This window comes from Lytechinus pictus, chromosome 7 (genome assembly GCF_037042905.1).
Source record: "Lytechinus pictus isolate F3 Inbred chromosome 7, Lp3.0, whole genome shotgun sequence".
Classification (NCBI taxonomy): domain Eukaryota; kingdom Metazoa; phylum Echinodermata; class Echinoidea; order Temnopleuroida; family Toxopneustidae; genus Lytechinus; species Lytechinus pictus.
This window is the reverse complement of record NC_087251.1, coordinates 36136156-36142715: the sequence shown is the minus strand read 5'-3', so window position 1 is coordinate 36142715 and position 6560 is coordinate 36136156. Positions and strand designations below refer to the sequence as shown.

General features: G+C 32.7%; 1 long non-coding RNA gene across 1 annotated transcript; it reads right to left on the bottom strand.

Moving 5' to 3' along the window:
- On the bottom strand, positions 1 to 4851 carry LOC129264498 (uncharacterized). The gene is made up of 2 exons (XR_008584858.2): positions 4721 to 4851; positions 1 to 3435 (listed from the first exon to the last, which is right to left on the bottom strand). It is a non-coding gene; the product is annotated as an uncharacterized LOC129264498 (long non-coding RNA).
- Between the last annotated feature and the right edge of the window lie 1709 nt (positions 4852 to 6560).

Below are 6560 nucleotides of genomic sequence, written 5' to 3'. Positions count from 1 at the left end.
TGATAATTCATTTTTTATTTATACATATTGAGCTCCATAATTACAATGCTCTGGTTGTATCACCTGATATTACTGTTATAATTCACAATCTACAGTTAATCCTATTTACATAATTGGATGCCTATCTAAGGGAGTCTAGCCTTTTTATAGCAATAATTCTTCACTGGCATTATTGTTGTAAAAATAAAATATTTGTATATATGAAAGGAATTAAACAAAAAAATGACAAGAACTTTCCCCATTATCGGTATCCACCATAATAATAGTATTAAAAATCAAGTTAGAATCACTAAATTAAAAACTAAATACTTCTGAAACTCACAAATGTTAAAATTGTAAAGCAGTAATAAGAAAACTTTGGAGACAGAAGATGACAGACATATAGGTAGAGAGGGAGAAGAAACATGAAAGGAAAAATGATTATCAATACATGTTACCCTCCTTTTTATAATATATACTCAGTTAATACTATGCATTTAAAGAAATAATTGTAGCTTTCTGTCTTGTCCAAAATATGATATAGTTATGATGATATGTTCCTATGTTTCAATCAAATATTAACCGATAGCATCGCCTGTAGAGGTCATCATATTTTAATATTCTGACTTATTATGGGACAGGTATGCACTGAAGAATAATACAAGAACATAACTTGATGATGAACATATGACATCGTAGAGTAAAATGGACATAAAATGACTCATATTGGGCACACTTTTTTCAGTTTAGATCAGAAGCCACAGAATGGGGGGGGGGTGCTTCAGATCAGCCCCCCATTTTTACAATAAACGTGTACAAAGACATAATAATCAACATTTGATTGTAACTTCTTGCATGGTCAGGCCCCCCTACTTTCAAATCCACTCCGCGGCACCTGTACATAATTCTTTTCCTGGCTGGCAGGAGGGTGGTAGAATGCGCTTGCACGACTGGCATAAAGGCGTTAACGTAATTGTGTGCAAATGTAAAATTTTAGGCGAGTGTGAGAGTTAACACTCTTCTGCCCTGACCAACGGGAACGGAAACTGAGGTACATGAAAATCCTAATGCCCGCCAGGTGACAAATCTATTGCAAAGATTATTCAGATCCCCCAAAAATGATACATGCTGTTTGATCTATATTCAAAATGCAATAGATAGATATACAATACAGTGACTACCAAAAGAGATAAGATATATATATTATTTGTTATGAGAAAGATAATTTTGGCAAGAATTGTTCTCTTGATTCCGTAATCATAAAAGGATACCAAAAAGATTATTACCAAAGAGTTATACATGTTTCTAATCAAGTCAACTTGAACCATTTTGGTAACATCCAAAATCAATTCCTTACTGTGGCTAAATACACAAATGGCAAATAGCAAAGTACTGAAAACAAAAAAATATATTATTGCTTGAAATAAAAATTATGATATAAAATGCATACAAAATTCAAATCAAATATGCAAAGGAACAGCTAATATGTTCTCAAGATTTAAGGAACAATTATAATAGCAACAAAAAAAATATGCAATTTTCTTTGTAAACATGTAAATTGTAATAAAAACGAACTACTACTTCATAAAAAAAACCCAACATATACAGAAAAGAATGAAATAACTGATAAAAATGTATGAGTTGATTGAACTATGCAGGATAGGGTAAATTATTAGCTAAACTTTGGATCCTCCTTAAAAAATATTTCATTTATCTTAATGGCAATCATAAATCAAGGACATTGTTGAAATGACAAGTCTGATAGAAAAAAAAGCCAAACTTTCAAAGTCAAGATGAATATCCTTTTTTGTTATAAAAAGATGAATGTTCTTGTTGTCTTTGTAATCGATTTGTTTCTCTATACTTCCAAGTGTTATCAGATTACTTGGGAGAAATTAATTTTCAGGATACAAGTTTGATGTTCATGGCATCTTTTCCAATTAAATTGATGATTTTTTTTTATTTAACATTATGTCTGATGCACTTGGTATGTAATTAGGTTTGTGAAAGCAGCTACATGTTGAAACTATATGTTGCAGCATAATACTAAAGGGGATGTTCACCCCGATGGTAAATTGGTTTTAATAAAAGTAGAATAGAGAAATGTATTGGTAAAGATTTGATGAAAACCAATCAAAGAATAAGAGAGTTATGTATTTACAAAATTTCTGACGTCATGTGGGAGCAGCTCCCCCATATATCATGAAAAATAAATTCCCCAAATTACCTTTTTTTTATGGAACATGATATACCGGTATACAAATATTTTTTTCTTATAGAAGAGGTATAAAATGACTTGTCTAATGATATATCCACCCCACGAATAAAATTACTTTCAAATTTTTTAAAAAGAAAATTCATAACACACCACATAGGGAGGAGCTGCTCGTCTCACATTGCAAAATCAAACTTCAAAAGTTAAACTTGCTAACCTTTCAGGGATTTTCATCAAACATACACCAAGATATTTCTCTAATTTCTATGCTTTTACTAAAACAAAATCATCAGGGAGAACTTCCGCTGAAAACATTTAAAGTATAGTTTCATTTTTACTCAGAAACACATCCAATACTTGTAATGAGAAATCGGAGGCGGCTCGTATTAAAGACTTGATAGCCCAGCATCTCCTACAAAATTTGCAGCGTTCTAATGATGGAATGTGCTCCGAGTATTGATTAAGTCAAGTGTAAGTTACCGATATGTGAAGGTCAACATATGAATCAAAATTAAATCAAAACTAAATATAACCCTCAATGAAAACCAAGAAGTTAATTCATAACCTGGGAAAACACAGGAATCTTCTTTGTAGCAGGAAATTTGTGAAATTCTGTTTATGCCAAATTAGCTCCATTTTGTCAAAAAGCAGCTAAATTGTACCATATGTTGCATATTTCTTATGTTTTGAAGAAACTATACCTTGCACACCCACATAGTTAAAAATATTTACTTACAATTAAGGCTAGCCTACACATTTGTCACAAGATTTAGAAAATGAACAACTTTCTAAAGTAAAAGGTTTAGAATACACTTACTTTAATAAGGCATGGCTTAAATTTCACAGTAGCAATTGGGAGTACTTTACCACTTTGGAAATACACGAAGTCTATTGTTTTATATATTAATTTCAAACAAATAAAACTTTACGATATTTCTCCTTGAATTTAGATAGGTTACATAGCAAACAGAGTTTGATCATGGACGCATTAGAAGAATGATTTGGTCATTATTATACCTTTACATAATTAAGAGCAATTCATAAGCAGGTGAAATGTGTTTTTTGGTAATTCCAAGGTCCTGCCTCGTTTACATGCTTTCTCATGATTTCCTCTGGGAAACAAAAGAAAAAATATATATCCAGTGATGAAACACTTTTTGAAGAATGAAGTTCCATGATTTTTTGTACCTTGATGGTTGGCGTGTGTGTGTTCACTTTCCCCTCCCTTTCTTGCCTTGTTGCTGTTGGAGGAAAAAGGGAGAACCAAAATCAATAAAGGGTAAAGCAGATATTGTCGAAATAAGTTATTGAAAAGTTTAACAGTTCAGAAACTGTAAATATATCAATAAAAATACACATAAATTAATAAGGTGAATTTATCCAAAGCCGAACAGATTTCGGCTGCAATCCAAAAATATTCTGCTTACGCAAAGTTACCTTTATGTCATTACAATATTATCAAAGATTTTATTTTATGAAATCACTCCTTCAATTACATTGTTAACATGTTTAATAGATTTTGACTTTAAGTTTTCAATGCAAAATTGTTGTTCCCTAATTCTTTTTTTCTTCTCAATTTACAGGAAATGCCTGGGGAGAGAAACAACACAAAATTTTATAATCTGAAGATGAACAAAAATGTATTCAAGCATTTCGTAAATTGAAGTTAATTTTGCAAGTTACGCAACAAGAACATTCAGATTAGATGTGTACAAGAGACAAAAAACATCCCCCCCCCCAAACAAAAAAAAACTGGGTGAAGTTTGCTTCAAACTCTCATTACTCTGGTTTATTCTTTTAAAACTCTTTAATAATCCCAGGATTACTGGATCCATTTTGTATTCATAGCTTTCTCGATATTCTCATCTATTCTAAATCCTTCATTTCAAATTAATACCCCCACCTTCCTTCCATTGCAATCATATGGGTGAGCTTCCACCAGCCAGAGTAGGTATCCAGGCGGGTGTTTCATGCAGCTGTTTGTAAGTTACAAGCGACTTTGAACGACTGGTGATCCTTTCTTGTGGTAAATGATATACGCTGCATATTCATCGATGTCGATTTAGCGGCTAAGAAAAGATCGCCAGTCGTTCGTGAAGTCAGTCTTAACTAACGAACAGCGTTTTGAAACACCTACCTGCTCAAGATTCTATTGCAATTATCTCTAAGCTGTTCCCAAGCAAGACATGGCTTCAGACAGGATTGGAACTTAAGGGTACTAAATAATCTTCATCCCCGTATGATCTTTGTCGATCCCATATTGATATTTGTAAATTACACTTCTTGTTAAATTGTTACAGGTATACGCTCCTGAGATTGATGAGGGCGCTGTTGAACATTTTTCTAAGTGCTGTATTCGCTGTCATCTTTATAATGAAGATCATCGACATAATTTGCATGCAGCTGTCAATCATCAGCCAGTCGCCCAGCCAATCAGATCCAAGTATTTCCAGTAGCTTATAACATAAGTCTATGAAAATCACCGACTATTAAAAAGTCTTCATGAAAAGCGTAGGCTACTCTTACCTTAATGGAAAGCTTGAGGGCATCTATCTCATCTTTCTGAGAGGTTAGCTTCTCATTCATACTGCACAGGTGTTCGCTCATCATGCTCAGCTGACTCTCATAGTTCTTGGTAGTGGTTTGGAGCTCATCCTACAGAGAGAGAGAAGAAAAGAAGAGAAGAGGAAGAAGAGATGGATGGGGAGAGAGGAGGATGGAGGAAGGTAAAGAGAGAAAGAATTGTAAATACAGAAAGAAATAATGAATAGCAGAAGAAAGGGAGGACAAGAAAAGAAGACGGGAAAAAGATAAATCTTATTAATATATTATTTTTAAAAAAATTATGATAAATTTAGGTATTAAATATTAGTCTTAATATGCAACATTTGAACATAAAATCTTCTTTAAAGCCAACAATAATTGTATTCAGATTACCAGGACTCAAACAAATAAAAAAAAATTGTTCTTTTCTTCTCTGAATACTGCTTATTGCATAAGCATCATCATTAGATAGCATTAGTTGTTTATTAGTCAGTATTCTCTTCTATAGAGAGTGTGAAATTATTTAAAACAAAATTCAGCTCTTCAGATTCATTTTCACACTTTCATTTCAAAATAATACATTCAAAATTACATTCTTTCAAACATTGCTTTTTATTCAAATTTAGTAAATCTCTGTAAGTCTGCATTGGGTATAAATATGGAATTTGAATGAGCCACACCTCTGAACCATGATTGAGCAGGAATCCACTTTTTAAAGGACAGTCCACCCCAACAAAAAGTTGATTTCAATAAAAGGAGAAAAATCAAATAAGCATAACCCTGAAAATTTCATCAAAGTCGGACGTATAGTAAGAAAGTTTTAAAATTTTGCTTAATTTCACAATACAGTTAAAAGCACATCCTGGTGGGTATGCAAATGAGGAAACTGATAACGTCATCCACTCACTATTTCTTTTGTATTTTATCATATGAAATAGGGAATATCTATTTTTCTCCTCATTGTCAAGTGAAACAACGATTAATTCCTCCCTGAACATGTGGAATGAGCATTGATTAATACTATATGTTTCAGTCAAGTTGGTCCTTATTGTCAAATCTATAAAAAATAAAATATTGTATAATTCAAACAATAAAACACAAAAGAAATAGTGAGTGAGGGACATCATCGACTGTCTCATTTGAGTTGTGCATATCACTGTTTTGTGGAAAAATAAGCAAAAATTTCAAATGTCATAACTTTCTTATTTACATCCGATTTTGTTGAAATTTTCAGCGTTTTGCTAGTTTGATTTATCTCTATTTATTCAAATCAACATTTTTCTGAGGTGGACTTGACCTTTAAAAAGATTCTGCTAGAACATCTTTATACCAGGAACCAAGATATGAATAAATTCCTATCTGAACAATCTGACCTTGCATAAACAAACATCGTTAATCTCCAGGTAACAAGAGATGACTCAAGAGACAAGGACTAATAAGAATGATCTATGGCCATCTTCCTGACCGAAATTGTCATATGATATGTTTTTCATCTCGTCAATAGGTAACCGACACCGCTTTGTGCAAACAATAAATTCGAAGGAAAGGAAATCCTATTTGTAGATCGGACTTGAGATTTACAGAGTTATGAAATGGTGTCATAAACACATGATGGGGAGAGTCTCGTCTGATGCAGACCTTTTGATGTTACGCGGTGTCGAAAATTGGAAGTATATTTTAATGGAAATATGCCGCCTGATTTAGCATTAAGAGCTGGGATCAAACCCAAACAACATATTCATAGGATAGAATGATTTGGGACCAATTGATGAGCTAAAGCCTAGACATCCCAATTTACAGACCTTATAATTCACATGATAAG